This window comes from Schistocerca gregaria, chromosome 3 (assembly GCF_023897955.1).
Source record: "Schistocerca gregaria isolate iqSchGreg1 chromosome 3, iqSchGreg1.2, whole genome shotgun sequence".
In the NCBI taxonomy this organism is placed as follows: Eukaryota; Metazoa; Arthropoda; class Insecta; order Orthoptera; family Acrididae; genus Schistocerca; species Schistocerca gregaria.
In genome coordinates, this window is record NC_064922.1 from 858,737,495 (window position 1) to 858,757,343 (window position 19,849).

General features: G+C 45.4%; 1 protein-coding gene across 1 annotated transcript in view; it reads left to right on the forward strand.

Moving 5' to 3' along the window:
* Positions 1-19,849, forward strand: part of LOC126355632 (cGMP-specific 3',5'-cyclic phosphodiesterase) — a gene marked incomplete at its 3' end in the record, with an annotated part of 1,336,169 nt that overhangs the window by 186,470 nt on the left and 1,129,850 nt on the right. Inside the window, exon 2 of the mRNA XM_050005998.1 lies at positions 3,691-3,770. The remainder of the gene's footprint in view (positions 1-3,690; positions 3,771-19,849) is intronic.

A 19,849-nucleotide genomic window follows, 5' to 3' on the forward strand; every position in this document is an offset into this window, starting at 1 on the left:
GATACTATAGTTTGGTATTTACTTTCTGATAGCATCTATCGACACGAATCCAATAATGTGTAACAGTAAGGTCTTCGAAGGTCCACGAAGGTTACAAAGGTGGCATGAAAGTCCATTTACAGAAGGTGTTCGAAACGATGACCATTGGTATCAATGCACTGCTGCAATCTTCTTATCATGGATTGAGTGGTATTTCTGATCACTTCAGCACTTATCGAAGCACAGGCTCTGGCAATTCTCTCTCGTATATCGTGGAACATGTAAACAGCGTTCGACGGTTTCGCTATACAACACTAGTAGGAAGGGTAAGCCCAGTATCGTCGAATCATGCGAATGTGAATAATGTATTCCTTCGAAGACAAGTCGATATGCTTCTCATTTACGGAGAATCAGAACGAAATTTAATGAGAGTTAGAGACATACGCTGAAAGGTCCCCTCAACGTACTCACCCTACACGTCGTAGATTTAAATATTTGTATGGTAAATTAAGAACAACTGGATCTTTAACGCATCGGAAACAAATGCGACTAAGGAAAGTTACTGACGAGGAAACGGAAATTGGTACTCTTGCCTCTGTGATTCGAGAGCCTTGTGTTACTTCGCGTCAAATCGCAAGGGAATCTGGCATGAGCCAGAGTAGTGTTGTTCGTGCTCTGCATCGCCATATATATCATCCTTACCATATCAGTCTCCACCAAGAATTAACTGGTACGGATTGTATGCGACGCATTGAATTCTGCCGATGGGCTCAACTTCAGATTCAGAAGGATGATACACTTATTAATTTGATTTTATTCTCTGAGGCGGCTACATTCACGAACCATGGAAATGCTAATTTGCATAACATGCATAATTGGGGAACTGAAAATCCATTTTGGCTGCGCCAAGTTGCACATCAAACAGCGATGTCGGTGAATGTATGGTGTGGGATTCTCGAGGACACTATTGTAGGTCCCTGTTTCATAGAAGGGAATCTTAATGGAAGGAGCTACACCACATTCGTGCAAGAAACATTAGTTCTGTTATTGGAAGAAATACATTTAGGAACAAGGAACAGCATGTCGTATCAAGACGATGGGTGTCTGGCACATTTTTCGTTGATTGCTAGAAATGAGTTGAAGAGTCGATTCCCAAATCGTCGGATTGGACGCGGAGGAGATGTGTCGTGGCCGGCTCGTCCACCAGACTTGACGCTTCTGGATTTTTTCTTGTGGGGATTCGTAAAGGACATTGTTTATAAATAAGTTATAACTACACGCGAAGAGATGCGAGAGAAAATTGTCACAGCATGTACTTCTATGAGCGACGATGTGATAAGGAAAACCACTCAAACCGTTGCATTGATACCAATGATCATCACTTCGGACACCTTCTCTAAATGGACGTTCATGCCTCCTTTATGACCTTCGTTGACCTTCAAAGACCTTTCTGTTACACGCCATTGGATTCGCCTAGATAGCCGCAATCGGAAAATAAGTACCAAACTATAGTATGCCATTTAAAAAGCAAAGTTGACCTTCAGTCTCTGAAGCGACCTCACCTAGCAACAAAACACCAACGTCCTATTATGGTCCCCGTTGTCCCACGTAACCTTTGTCTCACAAACGTTGCAGCTCCTATCATACTTTCGGAGCTATTCTTGGTGGCAATAGTTAGTGACTCATCCAGTATAGGCGTTGCCGAACGTAGCGCCGTATTCCGCCTGTTTACATATCTCTGTATTTGAAAACGCATGCCTGTACCAGTTTCTTTCGAGCTTCAGTGTATTTTGTGTATTTGCCAAGTCAATATGAAAGCGAAAAGACCACCACCCAGTTTCGCTCGAGATGTTTTTAGTTTTATTTCCGTTCCTCTGTCCTTTGTTGTTCACTCAAGTAATCTGCTTAATTTTTTACAGATTCCCAGTTCATGTAGATCCTTATACAATGGTTACCAGGCAAACTATCGAAAGCGTTTTTAAGATAACTAAATCGGAACTGAAGATCTGTGGAATATTCATAAACATTTTTCTATTATTTGTCTAATGGCAAACAGCCAATTCTAGCTACCTCTACTTGCTCCAGAATCACAATGGTATCACCCGAAGGAAAGAAGGACAGTGAACATGTAAAGTGCCCACTGTCGCTGATACTGCCACCGAAATAAGCCTTCAAGCTCCACAAATCCCGCTTAACATAACGACCGCTCATAAGCGTCAATCAAAAGGACAACGACAACAGAAAAAATGTTTCCTCTAAACGACCTCACTACGAGGAGAACGTGCGAGGCTTTGCGCTTCCTTCGCGCTGTTCACAAGCTTTTTACGATCAACTCGAGCTGAAGCCAAAGGTCGTCAGCAGGTGCGGAGCGCCCTCGTTTAACAGCGCACAACGGCACACATCTTCCTCCCCTTCTGTTGCGTCTTTTGCATCGTCAGAAACTGCCGCTGCTACGCGCTAGACACCTCACCGACGCCATAAAACGTGGATGGCTTAGCAGAGCCCCAACTCTACCGGCTCATAAAAAGAACCGCGAGCTGTTCCTTCCGCAGCCTGAATGGAATAGGTCGGCACTTTCCGCCAGAAACTGTTTACCCCTCCACTAACTGACCACGGCTCTGCGAAACACGGGTAATTCCCTACTCGCGCGCTTTATTGAGCGCTATCGACGCGGGAGCTCCATCGGATTGAATATAGATGGATTTCTAACAGGTTTTTCCACTGTTGCTCTCAAGTGGCTTCTAATCAAATTGCGTGCGTGCGGAATATCGTCTCATATATGCGACTGGATTCGCGATTTCCCGTCAGAAAGGTCGTCACACACAGTAACAGACATGGACTTACATAGTTAAACAGATGTTTTATCTCCATTCTCCTAAGCATTTGAGCAATTTTGCGGTCGTTGAGTACGCATACTTCGTCGAGAGAGAGGTTGGCTCAAAAGAAAATGGCTCTGAGCACTATGGAACTTGACATATGAGGTCATCAGTCCCCTAGAACTTGCACGCAGTATTGCACGCAGCGTTAGGCAGGTATACTGCCCGCCCGGTCCAACAGCCAGCGTCAGCTGTGTCAGCGTGAGAACAAAATCGGCTATCCTCCCGTCTCCACGGCAGTCTAAGCTTTCGGTGCAAGGTGACAATTCGTAATAGTTTGCTACGTTACAGCAAGTAACATACGCAGTAGTAATTGTTGTATTGTTTGCAGCAAAAAGCCAATAAATTTAATTTAAGAAAACGGTTTAGTAACAGGCCGCTTACATCCTTCGCAACGTAAACTCATGACGCCACACGGTACGTCATAAGTCAAAGTAGTCGGGTGAAACTCGACCGCTCACTTGACCCATAGATTCACGTGCCTAAAACTAAACGCAGCTGGAACTCGAGGCATTTTCTGCACTGTGCGGTTTAATTACGCTACATCATGTTGAACGCCAGTGTCCGGGAACTGCGACACACAACGACCCTTGCACGCCCCAGGGGAAATTCCCGCACTCGTGTGCCGTTTCGCCGGAAACCGGCGCCCGCCGAGTGGTTCTTGGCAGAGCCCTTATGTTGTTGCGTAACGAGATCAGCCCGGAGGTTTCCACGGCAACGGCGCTCCGAGTGCACCAGCCGCGGAGAGACACGTCTTTTGCCCGCAGCGCCAACAACAACAAGACTCGCTTTCTGGCCGCAGCCCACCCGGAAATGACGTCTTCTTTCTTTGCAGATGCACCGCTGAACGAGCGTCCCGCGATAGCCGACGGGGAGCCGAATCCACTGAGGTACGCGTCGCCTCGAGCAGCACGTGTAAGTAGCCTGTTCCTCACGCAACTCGCTCTTCGCCTGTCGCTATTCCATCATGCAGCCATGCCTTAGCTGTCGATAACACATCTCTGACACTACGTCTACCTGCAACTCATCTGAGAAACCGATTTTCGGTGCCGTGTTTACATGTTGGGATTTGCCAGTCCGATCACGTATGTGTCTATCGGATTCAGCTGTTTTGTGTGACTGGTGTCTGTAAATCTCTTCCGTATAGAGCTAACGGATGTACGAAGTTCCTGCCATGAAAGAAGGTTCTCGAAATTTTCTAAGCAAGCTGTCGCGAGAAGCAGTGCGTCCGTCTCTAACTGTCGGTCAGTGAAGATTTATCAGCGTTTCTGTCACACTCATTCGGCGATCAGACAGACGTGTGGTCACCCGCGCCGCTGCTCTTCGCATACGGTCAGTCTCTTCGGTTAGTCCGACCTGCGCAGAAATGTTTTGTGTGCAGACACTTTTGTAGGCCGAGCAAGGTAGTGCGGAGATTAGCACACTGGACTCGCATTCGCGAAGGCGACAGTTCAAACCCGCGTCCGGCCATCCTGATTTAGATTTTCTGCGATTTCCCTAAATCGATCTAGGCAAAGGGCACGGCCGATTTCCTTCAACATCCTTCCCTAGCTGGTCGCTGTGGCCAAGTGGTTCTAGGCATTTCAGTCCGGAACCGCGTTGGTGCTACGGTCGCAGGTTAGAATCCTGCCTCGGGCATGGATGTCTATGATGTTCTTAGGTTAGTTAGGTTTAATTAGTTCTAAGTCCTATGCGACTGATGATCTCAGAAGTTAAGTCCCAGAGTTCAAATTGTTCAAATGGCTCTGAGCACTATGGGACTTAACTTCTGAGGTCATCAGTCCCCTAGAAATTAGAACTACTTGAACCTAACTAACCTAAGGACATCACACACATCCATGCCCGGGGCAGGATTCGAACCTGCGGCCGTAGCGGTCGCGCGCAAGTCCCAGAGTGCTTAGAGCCACTTGAGACATCCTTCCCTAATCAGACGGGATCAATGACCTCGCTTTTTTGTCCACTGCCCTCAAATCAACCAACCATCTCCTTTGTAAATTAGCTGCATTTTCCTATTATTCTACCAACGAACACTAGACTACCATTTCCTTTACGTGCATTAGAGTCAATGAGATCGTTCTGCTTCATGGCTCTGCGCATTTTCCCCCTCAGATATTTGAATGACGTAACTCATTAATACTGAAAAAAAAAGCTATCACGTTTCATGTGGCGAACACGTATACATTTCTTTCCATTAAGAGCAAGTTCGAAGTACACACACCAAGCAGATTTTTTGTTGAAATGTAACTAAATGTTGCTGCAACTGACATTTGACACAAACTTATCACGGGTAACTACATCACCCGTGAAAATACAGGGTGACACGCGGTTTTTAATGAAATAATACTCAGCCAACCTTAAAATTAATGCATGTTTATTTGCACAAAAACAAATCTCATTATTTGCCATTTCAGTTAACAAACTTATTTATGAAAAATAATGTCGTCAAGGTGCTGTCCATCATTTCGAATGCACGACTTAATTCTATTCTGAAAATCCTCCATCACACGGACTATAATCTCTGCAGGGATGGCAGCAATTTCTTGAATGATTGCATTCTTCAACTCGTCCAAATTTCATGGTTTGTGGTTATAAGCACAGTTCTTAAGGTACCCCCACAAAAGTCGCATACTGACGAGTCGGGAGACCTGGGAGGCCAAGGAACATTGCCAAAACGTGAGATAATCGGGCCAGGAAACATGCGTCTAAGAACTGCCTAGTAGAAGTGTTTGCGGTGTGCGACGTTGCCCCATCCTGCTGCAACCAAACGCGTTTTAAAGGGATCCGTCGTCTTCGTAGTTCTGGTTTCAAGAATGTTTCAAGCATACGAATATAACGAACCGAATTAACACTAACTGTGGCCGCGTTCTCTTCAAAAAAATAAGGTCCAACAATGCCAGCAGAGCCAAAAGCACACCAGACTGTTGCTTTTTCTGAGTGCAGAAGACGCTGCTGGATGAGGTGTGCCTGCTCTGGAGCGCAGTAACGTAGGTTTTGCTTATTCACGGTCCCGTTTAAATGAAAATGAGCTTCATCTGTCATCAATAAAATTTCATTTTCATTCGATCCCGAAATCGCTTGCATTTTGTAAGCGAAGTCTTCTCGTACAGCAGAATCAGCTTCATTAAGTTGTTGGACAATGAGCATTTTGTAGGCATGGAATTTTAATTCTTTATGCAAAATTCGTCTAACCGATTCACGATTGATTCGTAACTCACTAGCATGACGTCTAGCTGTCCGTCCTGTGCTTTTGACTGCCGCTTTCCTTACCCTTTCAACATTTTATGGTGTCTTTACTCTGCGTCTCGAACCAGGATGCTTCTTATCCAGAATGTTTCCAGTTGATCTGCAGTTTTCCACCCATATGAGGATTGTGTTACGGCTCAGAACAGCTCCATGTCCACCGACGTTAAACCACGCACGAAACAATCGCTGCGGAGCAATAATAGACTCACCACTTTTCACGAAACTGTCATGTACAAATAGTCGACGTTGCAAGTCCCACTGCTCCATAGTGACTGAGTAAATGAAATGGCGTCTTGTGTGGATCAGATCTATCCCCACCACGACCACCTCCCACCACCACCCCCTCAGTACAACGCAGTTCAAAACCGTCCGTCTCCCGTGTGTTACCCTGTATGATATTGCAGTTAATACAATACAGTGAATCGTTAATTAATAACATCAACAGCAACGGTCCTCATACATTTCCTACACTGACTCCATATCTTTTTGTATGTCGTTAGGAATGACAGGGGCTTTGTTAGTGAAGATGAAGATGTAGCACACTTCGCTGTGATCCAAACATAGTACTCAAGAAGTTCTGTGTAAACTCTTTTGTACCTTCCAGAGTTAAAGATTTTTTAATATGGTTTGTAAGTCAATCATAGGAACCGCTGCGTATCGTGGTAATATAGACAGGATGTTACAAGAAGGTACGGCTAAACTTTCAGGAAAAATTCCTCACACACAAATAAAGAAAAGATGTTATGTTGACATCTGTCCGGAAACGCTTAATTTCCATGTTTGAGCTCGTTTTACTTTCGTCAGTATCTACTGTACTTCCTGGATTCACCGCCAGTTGGCCCAATTGAAGGAAGGTAATGTTGACTTCGGTGCTTGTGTTGACATGCGACTCATTGCTATATAGTACTAGCATCAAGCACATCAGTACGTAGCATCAACAGGTTAGTGTTCATCGCGGACGTGGTTTTGCAGTCAGTGCAATGTTTACAAATGCTGAGTTCACAGATGCCCATTTGATGTATGGATTAGCACGGAGCAATAGCCGTTGCGCGGTACGTTTGTATGGAGACAGATTTCCAGAACGAAGGAGTCCCGACAGGAAGACGTTCGAACCAATTGATCGGCGTCTTAGGGAGCACGGAAAATTCCAGCCTATGATTCGCGACTGGGGAAGACGTAGAACGACGAGGACACCTGCAGTGGACGAGGCAATTCTTCGTGCAGTTGACGATAACCCTAATTTCAGTGTCAGAGAAGTTGCTGCTGTACAAGGTAACGTTGACCACGTCACTGTATGGAGAGTGCTACGGGAGATCCAGTTGTTTCTGTATCATGTACAGCGTGTGCAGGCACTATCAGCAGCTGTTTGGCCTCCACGGGGACACTTCTACGAATGGTTCATCCAACAAAGTGTCAATTCTCATTTCAGTGCAGATGTTCTGTTTACGGATGAGGCTTCATTCCAACGTGATCAAATTGTAAATTTTCACAATCGACATGTGTGGGCTGACGAGAATCCGCACGCAATTGTGCAATCACGTCATCAACACAGATTTTCTGTGAACGTTTGGGCAGGCATTGTTGATGATGTCTTGATTGGGCCCCATGTTCTTCCACCTACGCTCAGTGGAGCACGTTATCATGATTTCATGTGCTGCTAGAACATGTGCCTTTACAAGTACGACACAACATGTGGTTCATGCACGATGGAGCTCCTGCACATTTCAGTCGAAGTGTTCGTACGCTTCTCAAGAACAGATTCGGTGACCGATGGATTGGTAGAGGCAGAACAATTCCATGGCCTCCACGCTCTCCTGACCTCAACACTCTTGACTTTTATTTATGGGGGCATTTGAAAGCTCTTGTCTACGCAACCCCGGTACCAAATGTAGAGATTCTTCGTGCTCATATTCTGGACGGCTGTGATACAATACGCCATTCTCGAGGGCTCCATCAGCGCATCAGGGATTCCATGCGACGGAGGGTGGATGCATGTATCCTCGCTAACGGAGGACATTTTGAACATTTCCTGTAACAAAGTGCTTGAAGTCACGATGGTACGTTCTGTTGCTGTATGTTTCCATTCCATGATGAATGTGATTTGAAGAGAAGTAATAAAATGAGCTCTAACACGGAAAGTAAGCATTTCCGGACACATGTGCACATAACATGCTTTCTCTCTTGTGTGGGAGGAATGTTTCCTGAAAGTTTGGCCGTACCTTTTTGTAACACCCTGTATTTATCGCTTGCATATTACCCTACTTGAGATCGTAAACGCCTGTCTTTATCATACTGAGTGGTTATAGTTAAAATGCAGCTGAGTAGCAGCGCAGTGGAGGTCCAGTGTGGGCTGTAATTATTGAATGGCAGCAAAACTTGGTACATATGCAAATACGTTAATACGGAAACAGTTTACGCTGGAAATCAAATTAGTTCCGATTGTGGCCACGATTTGCAAATCGGGCGCTGCCCACTGTTTGGATGACGGTAATCATATCCACTCTGTCATTTGACAAGCCCCGTGAAGAGTACGGCTATCGAGAAGGGAGAACGTCCGCTATTAGTGAAACTGTTTTATGTGAACGGCAGCAATTACGGTACTGCACTGAGGGAGTATCGATGACTGATAGATCAGACGAGAGTTCCGATGTCATTTAATGGTTTAAAGAAGATGATAGTGAAACTGAAATACACGGGCGAGCTTGGCGCGGCACCTGGAAGAGGCAGCCGTCCTATCTCGGTGCAGGTTATTGACGAAGTTGCTGTTGCAGTAACTGACCGACCAGCTCGTGCCCCAGATACTAGATGCTATCGAAAATGTTCGGGACTGGTGCTGCCATCCGTTGAAAACCTTACCTTTGGACTAATGGTCACCATAACCCCCGAAGTAGTTCCCATCCGCATGTACACACCGGTCCTGGCGCATCTGCCACTGGTCAAACGTTTTCTGGAAGTCCTGTTCTTTCAGGGTGTTGATCGCCGCCAGCGATGCTTCTTGAATCCTGTCTAGTGTATCGAACCGACGGCCTTTCAACTTGAGCTTCAGTTTTGGGAACAGCGCGAAGTCGCAAGGTGCCAAATCTGGCGAGTACGGTGGGTAGGGTACAACCGCCATGTTGTTTTTTGCCAAAAAGTTCACGGTGAGCAAGGGCGTGGGACAAGGCGCGTTGTCGTGATGCAGCAGCCAGTTCCTTTGACGCCAAAGTTCGGGCCGTCGCCGCCGCACGTTTTCACGGAGCCGTCGCAAAACGTCACAGCAGTACGCGGAATTCACTGTTTAGTTGGGTGGGACGAATTCTTTGTGCACAATTCCCTTGGTATCAAAGAAAACCTTGATCATGCTCTTCACTTTGCTCTTCACCTGCCTCGCTTTTTTGGGTCTTGGAAAGCCCGAGCTCTTCCACTCAAACACTCGCGTACGGCTTGTGTTCTGTCCCCTCACACTTGTTGAATCATTGCAAAAGTCTCCGTAGCACTTTTCCAGAGATTCGCACAGAATTTGATACACAACCGCTGTTCTGTTCGCGGAACCATCGCAAAATTGCCACCACACCAAACACAGAGTATTATGGAAATCACTGTGGACACGCAACACGTCCTCCGTGCTGAATGCCACTCCGCACTATGGCTCATCAGATATGCATCTCTCGCCACCTAGCGGTGCAAAGATATACTACTCCTACTTTCCAGGTAGCAGCACCAGTCCCGAAAATTTTGGATTCCACCTCGTAGTGGTACTGTTGGCGCAGTGTCACGGTAATTGCCGATCACACTGTCAGCGCTACGGAACGTTTTACGGCTTATTTCACACTGGTAACCGTACAAGATAGAAACGGTGTAGCAACTGAAACCTCACGTTGTGCACGAAAAGCCATTGCACTCGGCGTATGTAACTGTGTGGCACAGATTCTCCAGCATCTTTATTATGGGGCAGTCGTTCTGGGAAGAGAATACATCCAGAGGGCCTGTCAGGTTTACACTGACGTCTGCACGTTATCGCAGTCTCCTTGTACGGCAAGTCATTACTGCTTTGGAAGAGCGCAACTGTTTGGAAGCCACTTTTTCATAGAAGATGGGGTAACACCTTATGTCACTTAATGCAGCCTTCCACGAATGTGTTATCACCAGGTGCATTCCAGATGAAGAGCCTGCGAAACCACTTTATCTGAATCCAAGTGACTTTTGGCTCTGGGGATATCTGAAAGAACGCGTTTACCAGGGACACGTTCGGCGCCTTCCTCATCTGAGGGAACGCGTTGCTCAGGTTCCACCGGAACTGCTGCCAGCTCGTCGACGTCTCGGCTACTCACACTGAACAAGTTCCGTAAGCGGCGTTTAACGATAAAACCAACAGTAAGCCTTTACAACTTGTATGACGTTTTCTTTCCACGCCTGGGCTTCCTAATCCATCACATGTGGAAACATCCCTATACTTATATGAAGACAGTAACTGTTCTCGAAAGAACGGATACCATTGATGACCGTGCAGCTTCTCTAGAATAAACGATAATTAACTGAAACCTCAACTGCCGACAGGTGTTGTTGACATACCTTGATGGGGACAGCTGAAAATGTGGGCCCCGGCCGGGGCTCGAATCTGGGATCTCCTACTTACATGGGATCTGAACCACCGAAGACACAGACGAATAGTGCGACTGCAGGGACTTATCCCTTGCACGCTTCCCGAGAGACCCACACTCCCAACTGTCCACAATCTACATACGTAATGTTCCTAATAGATACTCTGCCCATCCACTCATTACTCGCTCCCACTAAGGTTCTTTCGAGAACAGTTACTATCTTCATATATAGTTAACTGACTACCCGGCCATTGACCTTCGTCCGTGCGAATGCGCACAGGTTGCCCGAACACGTACGGGAATCGTCACCTTAGTGTGCGCGAGTAATGAGTGGATGGGCAAAGCATCTATTAGGAACATTACGTATGTAGATTGTGGACAGTTGGGAATGTGGGTCTCATGGGAAGCGTGCAAGGGATAAGTCCCTTTTTTTTCTTTATTGTAATTTTAATCATCTCAATACAAGGTGGGCTGGCAGCAGCATATTACCCTGCTCTTCAGCATCGAGTGGTACAATAACATAACATATAGGTGTCACAGACAATACAATAAAAACGGCGGGCAAAAAATGTAAATACAAAAAAACAGTAAACATGAAGCCGTTCACGCTGGATGAGGAAAACACTAACACTTGGTGACACAGCGCACATAACACGGATGACTGCAACGGCACACGTGAACAGTGGTGGCGTGACGGCGAAAGGACACTGAACACAAAACGAAGGCACACACACGAGACACTGATGGCGATGATCTCCGGCGCGCGAATGTTCACTGAGCGTGTGCGAGTCCGGGGACCTGCCAAGGGGGGGTGGAGGAAGGGGACAGGGAGAGGGGAGGGCAGATGCCATGGGCAAGGGAGACAGGGGGAGGGGAGCGAAAAAAAGGGGGGAGCCCGGGGGAAGAGGGGTGGAGGAAGGGAATGGGGGAAAAGGAAAGAGAAGGGAGGGAGGGTGCCAAGTGGAGAGGCCACAGGAAGTGGGGGCAGGTAGGATCAAAGTTGATAGGAGGGGTAGATGGAGGGGAGGAGGACTTCATCAGGGAGGGGGAGCTGCCGGAAGATACCTTGGGAGAGGGTAAGGAGGGTGGAGAGATGGAGACCGGGTGGGACGTGGGAATACAGGTGCGGCAGCGGGCGGGGGTGGGAGAGGGTGGGTGACACAAGCGGGTGAGGAGGGTCAAGTTTGCGGGAGGTGTACAGGATCCATATCCTTTCAAGGAAAAGGAGGAGGTGGGGGAAAGGAATGAGATCGTACAGGATCTGCATGGGGGAGGGGAGACGGATGCGATAGGCGAGGCGGAGAGCATGGCGTTCAAGCTAAGTCCCTCCACTCGCTGTATTCATCTGTATCCTCGGTGGCTCAGATGGACAGAGCGTCTGCCATGGAAGCAGGAGATCCCGGGTTCTAGTCCCGGTCGGGGCACACATTTTCAGCTGTCGCCATCAAGGTATGTCAACAACACATGTCGCCAGCTGAGGGTTTCAATTAATCATCATTCTTATACTTATTTGTAGCATTCACAATCCCAGATTTGCACCTTGCGTCCAGAGTTGGAACCAATTTTCCCAGCTTGAGTCGGTTCAGTATCAGCTACCATCTTTCGCAGCCATACAGTAACTGCTGCCCACACTGGACCTCTGTAAGCAGCTGCTCTTTAAGTATAACCGCTCGGTATTACCGCTGAAAACCAGTTCGAGCCTCCAGTACCTTTTATCGTGTACCCGCGCACACTCGTACAACAGTAAACACGGATCTTTATTGTTCCTTGGTTACCGTTCATATTGTGCAGAAGATCGGGCTCAGAATTAGTACAAACTTGCGAATGCTAAATACGGCAGGGAGGTAGTTACTGTCTGAAATGAAATCGCTGTTTAAGTATAATTAAGTTTTTATTGATAATGTTCTATGTGTTGTCAACTCAACACCTCCATTACTGAAAAGTCAAATGTTGCCAGCTTCACAAGAGCATTTGAGTGGCAATAATTACACAGTCTTTTCTAAGGCTCTTTACTTATCTGTAGTCTCTCACGTCGGCAGCAGGCTATCTGCACCAGTGCTTGCTCGCTCAGGATACTTTATTCAGACAAATGAAGAGCTTATTTCAATTGTGGTACAAGTCAATTTTTGTTCGTTCTGAGATACAGAGTCCTAAAGTTAAATGAGCGCTGAAAAATCTGCAGTTGAGATACCAGAAATACTCAAGTATATATATATATATATATATATATATATATATATATATATATATATATATATATATATATATATATATATATATATATATACAGGGTAGTTCATTGATAATGACCGGGTCAAATCTCTCACGAAATAAGCATCAAACGAAAAAACTAAAAAGAACGAAACTTGTCCAGCTTGAAGGGAGAAACCAGATGGCGCTATGGTTGGCCCGCTAGATGGCGCTGCCATAGGTCAAACGGATTTTTAAAATAGGAACCACCATTTTTTATTACATATTCGTGTAGTATGTAAAGAAATACGAATGTTTTAGTTGGGCCACTTTTTTCGCTTTGTGTGAGAGGGTGCTGTAATAGTCACAAACATATGACTCACAATTTTAGACGAACAGTTGGTAACTGGTAGGTTTTTTAAATTAAAATACAGAACGTAGGTACGTTTGAACATTTTATTTCGGTTGATTCATGGTGTTACATGTACATTTTCGAATTTATCATTCCTGAGAACGCATGCTGTTACAGCGTGATTACCTATAAATACCACATTAATGCAATAAATGCTCAAAATGATGTACGTCAACCTCAATGCATTTAGCAATACGTGTAACACAGCGAGTAGTTCGGCTTCCGTAATGTTCGCACATGCATTGACAAAGCACTAACGCATGTTGTCAGGCGCTGTAGGTAGATCACGATAGCAAATATCCATCAATTTTCCACACATAAGGAAATCCGGGAGCGTCAGATCCGGCGAACGTGGCGGCATTGGTATGGTGCTTCGACGACCAATTCATCTGTCATGAAATATACTATTCAATATTCAATACCGCTTCAGCCTCACGCGAGCTATGTGCCAGACATCCATCATGTTGGAAATACATCGCCATTCTGCCATGCAGTGAAACATCTTGTAGCAACATCGGTAGAACATTACGTAGGAAATCAGCACACATTGCACCATTTAGATTGCCATCGATAAAATGGGGGCCAATTATCCTTCCTCTCATAATGCCGTACCATATATTAACCCGCCAAAGTCACTGATGTTGCACTTGTCGCAGCCATCATGGATTTTCCGTTGCCCATTAGTGCATATTATGCCAGTTTACGTTACTGCTGTTGGTGAATGACACTTCGTCACTAAATAGAACGCGTGCAAAAAATCTGTCATCGTCCCGTAATTTCTCTAGTGCCCAGTGGCAGAACTGAACACGATGTTCAAAGTCGTCGCCATGCAATTCCTGGTGCATAGAAATATGGTACGGGTGCAATCGATGTTGATGTAGCATTCTCAACACCGACGTTTTTGAGATTCCCGATTCTCGCACAATTTGTCTGCCACTGATGTGCGGATTAGCCGCGACAGCAACTTGGGCATCATCATTTGTTGCAGGTCGTGGTTGACGTTTCACATGTGGCTGACCACTTCCTGTTTCCTTAAATAACGTAACTATCGGGTTAACGGTCCGGTCACTTGGATGATGTCCAGGATACTGAGCAGCATACATAGCACACGCCCGTTGGGCATTTTGATCACAATAGCCATACATCAACACGATATCGACCTTTCCCGCAATTGGTAGACGGTCCATTTTAACACGGGTAATGTATCACGAAGCAAATACCGTCCGCACTGGCGGAATGTAACGTGATACCACGTACATATACGTTTGTGTCTATTACAGCACCATCTATCACAAAATGAAAAAAATGGTCCAACTAAAATATTCATATTTCTTTACGTACTACACGAATATGTAATAAAAATGGGGGTTCCTATTTAAAAAAAAAACGCAGTTGATATCCGTTTGACCTATGGCAGCGCCATCTAGCGAGTTAACCATAGCGCCATCTGGTTTCCCCCTTGAAGCTAGACAAGTTTCGTTCTTTGTAGTTTTTTCGTTTGATGCTTATTTCGTGAGGTATTTGGCCCGGTCACTATCAACGAACTACCCAGTGTAATATTTGAATATTTCTGGTATCTCAACTGCAGATTTTTCAGCGCTCATTTAACTTTAGGACTCTGTGTCTCAGAATGAACAAAAATGGACTTGTACCACTACTGAAATAAGCCCTTTAAATGTGACGTCTATGACACCATATTCCCACTTTTGCGTCAGAAGACAGTTGTGTCAACACAAAATTTGGTACGACATTGCAGTGGCTGTATTTATTCTGATTACGATACAATGTTCTTTTGGACATGCATGCATATCCAAAGGAACAGGCACTGCGGTGACCACAGCCATTAGAGAACACATCAAATGAATTCGCAATTGCGAATAAGGAGTACCATCAGCTGTACAATGGAATGACGACAAATAAAATCTGTCGCGGACCGGTCAGACGGTTGTACTTGAAACTCGCTTGCCGGTAACGGCAGATAAATACGATACTGCAGTGTCTGCGTTATTCCGACGTATTTTTATGCTCATACCGTGCAAGAGAGGTTTAAATACGACTTCTGTCCTATACGGGAATATACATAATGGATGTACGAGTACAGGTCGTAGACGCGTGATTGACTATATATGGAGATTGGGTCTGGACGTGAGCCGTGCACGGGTAGCCAAATGGCAAGACGACGGCTCGTGATAAGCGGGAAATCTGGGTTCGAGTCCCGGTCCGCGACATATTTCAACTGTCGTCACACCATTCTACAACTGATAGTAGTCCTTCTTCGCAATTGTGAATTCATTTGAAAAAATGGCTAAATGAAATATTAGCAGGTTTTTTAATAAATCTCGAACTGAAATCATATACTCCTACACAGTTTTCGTTGGTCAGTTTTATGAGTGAGTTCGTCGATCCAGAACTAACTTTTAATTTAACAACAATATCGCCATCTCCTTACGAGGTAATGAAGTATACTGGAAGAGCTTCAATGTTTGTCAGTCTCTTCCTGTTACTTTCTACGTGAAGAATGTAAACTTAGATTTCATGATTCTGTCTTTATATTTCAACATTCTGAAAAGTGCATACTCACGAACTGTTGTTCGAATTTTCGATTGTTCACTTAACGAAATTAGTTTGTGGAAGCTTTCCTCCCGTGTAACCCTACGATCAGAGTAACTTCTTTCAGTTATTTTTACTTTCAATATATTCTGCTACAAGTGGGAAAATGTAATAGTTGAGACCAGGGGCTGAAGCATGCAATGCATTTTTGCGACTGGAGTCTTAAACGTACTTCGAGTGGATGGTACCAAGAAACTCAGGAACACATCATCATTCTAATGTTGACATCGGAAACGCATCCTGTTCAGCAAAAAATTGTTAGTGTTGAGTCTACAGGGGCACACTTACTGTATATGTGGCACCCGAATATTGTAATGACACTAATGTAAACTAAAAAGAAACTATCATATTGTAAACGATGTATATCTCTGATGGGTTCCATACAGCGGATTGCAGAGCCAAGGATACTGCTTTTGGTCTGAGATTGTAGTGCTGGAAAAAGAGAGAGCTTGGCGCGCAGCAGTGAGTGTGTATCTTTCTGTGAGCGAAAGCGGATGCAGCAGGCAGTTTTTGTCGTGTGCTCTGTAAGGCCAGCGAGTGTTAGATTATAATGTAGGAATTTTCTCGCACTAATATTTTGTGTTACAACACGAGTAAAATAGGTAGTTAAAATGATGAGAGATGTTACAATGGAATGCAAAGTGAAAGGATAAAATGTAAATTTAATTGTGACAAGAAAGGAATTTCTGTACCGATATTACAAAGAAGCTTTACGAGTAGAATATAACGCGATCCACCCACCGTTGCTGCTTTGGAGGTAAGACAGTTTTAATTATTTGTTATGTGCAAAGGGACCAGAGTTATCAGATTTAAACAGGGCCAGACGATTCTGTACCTAAGACGCTGAATGAATGTGTTTTGCAGTGACTGTATTTATTTATTGGTATTTGGAGTTGCATTGCCCAATCAGTTCGAATAAAGTTTTGTTAACAATAACACGGAGTAAGCACGCCACTTGCAGTTACAGCACGCTACATGATAACTCCAGTTTTGCATGCACCCCAAGTTCAGGCATTCAATTACGTATTTCCATAGTTCTAAACGAACGTTACACATTTATAGAGAAAGTTACAGTATTTACGACTTACATTTTTTACCAAGCAACTGTAAACTCATAAATAGCACTACGGGCCATTAAGTTGTTGATGATCGATTTATTGTAGCAAAGTTATTAAAGAGCAATATGTACATCGATCCACAGCGTGTTGTTTAGATCGAAGAGCAGACGAATCTCACCGGATGGAGGCCAATCGCACATCCTTTCCTGTCACAGTCCCTAGCGACATTGTCGCCGCCGCCTATATGTGAAACGCTAATCTTCGTAATGTTTCTATAAGGTGAAGTTCAATTATAAAAGTGGATTGTCAGCTGATGGTAAAATTCAATTTACCTAATCGTTCCTTCTCTTACTCTCGTATATCTCGCCCAGTGCACAGTTATCTACACGCTACTGTATAGACGTCAGGTGTTGTATGTTGCAACGACAGCCAAAAACCTTGCCGCAGTCGTAACACCAATTCCCGTTACATCACTGAAGTTAAGCGCTGTCGGGCTGGGCTAGCACTTGGATGGGTGACCATCCGATCTGCCGAGCGCTGTTGACAAGTGGGGTGCACTCAGCCCTTGTGAGGTAAATACTGAGGGGCTACTTGATTGAGAAATAGCGGCTCCGGTCTCGTAAACTGAATACGGCCGAGAAAGTGGTGTGCTGACCATGTCCCCATCCACATCCAGTGACGCCTGTGGACTGAGGATGATACGGCGGCCGGTCGGTGCCGCTGGGCCTTTTTGGCCTGTCCGGAAGGAGTTTAGTTTGTTCAACACGGTTTGCACTGAGCGCTCAGCAGGGCAGGTTCAAATGGCTCTGAGCACTATGGGACTCAAAATCTGAGGTCATCAGTCCCCTAGAACTTAGAACTACTTAAACCTAACTAACCTAAGGACATCACACACATCCATGCCAGAGGTAGGAATCGAACCGGCGACCGTAGCGGTCGCTCGGTGCCATACTGAAGTTCCTAGAACCGCTCGGCCACAGCGGCCGGCTAGCAGGGCAGGTAATGGCGAGAGTTTCTGCTTGTGTGTCGCGGGCAGGTAGCAGGGACGATTCGAGGCCCTACTGTGCCATGCCGAAACGGTCGCCGAGTCCTCTCTCGCAGCGGGAGCAGGCGTTACGGCGGCGACTCTCCGCCAAATGAAATTTTAAATGGCGCATCTCGGCTACTCAGCTTCGTTATGTCACAGGGGGAACGGACGGTGCAGTGCGTTAACCAAGCGGCGGTGGCGGGGCGCAGATTCTCTCATGCATGTATGCATGTAATATGTGACGCGCGCCAAATTACGGCGGCGCCGTGTTTGCCGCTCTCCAGGGGTCAGGCGGGCGGCGCTAAAAAGACGGAAAGGCTGGAAGCTGGACGAACTAGCGGCAAGAGAGAGAGAGAGAGAGAGAGAGAGAGAGAGAGAGAGAGACTGCTCGTCCACTAGTCTGCAGTGACGTCAGACCTAAAAAACAACGGAAAAATAAAGCGGTTTACTCTTGCATTTCTACCTGACTCAGTTTCACCAGTAATTACTCATCGAGTCATTTCGCAGGGCTACAGAAACAGCAGTAATTACCCGGTATACGAGAGACGAAAGTTAATAAATGTAATCCATATCGAAAAAGAGAATAAACAACCTCAAATCTTCTCTCTCTATGCGTAAGCTAAAGAGGCAAAATATTTACTGCTATAATAAAAGACCGCCCTGCTCAAAATGTTGAAATGTGTGTGAAATCTTATGGGACTTAACTGCTAAGGTCATCAGTCCCTAAGCTTACACACTACTTAACCTAAATTATTCTAAGGACAAACAAACACACCCATGCCCGAGGGAGGACTCGAACCTCGCGACAGGCCGCACAGTCCACGACTGCAGCGCCTTGGACCGCTCGGCTAAGCCCGCGCGGCCTGCCCCGTTCACATCGGAGCACTGCGGGTGGTGCCGCTATCAGGCAGTGACGCCACTCTGCGCGACACACAACCGTCATTGCAGTGGAGTAGTGTAGACGTGCCGGTCGACTTTACGGGATCAGCACAACAAGACAGGTGGACGCTCTAATGGGACAACCTCATCAAGCGTTGCTTTTCCTCAACAGTAGCTGTCGATACCACTATTATTTTTAGAATTTTGGACAGGTCAGTATTATCTCACATGCTTTTCTGAAAACTTTCATATACTTTTTACACAGTATGTTATATTTCAAGTTAAAATTTATGAAAAGGAATTACTTTATAAAATATTTTAGTTTCGATGTTACAATCGATAAGTACTGCTTCTGAATGTAGAGTTAAAATTATTCTCAACTATATCTACATGGATACTCTGCAGATCACAATGAAGTGCCTGGCAGAGGGTTCATCGAACCACCTTCACAATTCTCTATTATTCCAATCTCGTATGGCGCGCAGAAACAATGAACACCTATATCTTTCTGTACGAGATCTGATATCCCTTATTTTATCATAGTGATCGTTTCTCCCTATGTACGCGCATCATCAAAATATTTTCGCATTCAGAGGAGAAAGTTGGTGATTCTAATTGCGTGAGAAGATTCCTGTGCAACGAAAACGTCTTTGTTTTAATGATGTCCACCCCAAATCATTTCAGTGAGTCCCTCTCCCATAATACAAAACGTGATGCCCTTCTTTGAACTTTTTAGATGTACTCCACCAGTCCTGTCTGGTAAGGATCCCACAAAACGCAGCAGTGTTCTAAAAGAGGACACACAAGTGTAGTGTAGGAAGTCTCCTTAGTAGATCTGTTATATATCCTAAGTGTTCTGCCAACAAACCGTGGTCTTTGATTAACCTACCCCACAACGTTTTCTGTGTGTTGCTTCCAATTTAAGTTGTTCGTAAAGTAATTCCTAGGAATTTAGTTGAATTTACGGCCTTTAGATCAGCCGCACGGGGTAGCCG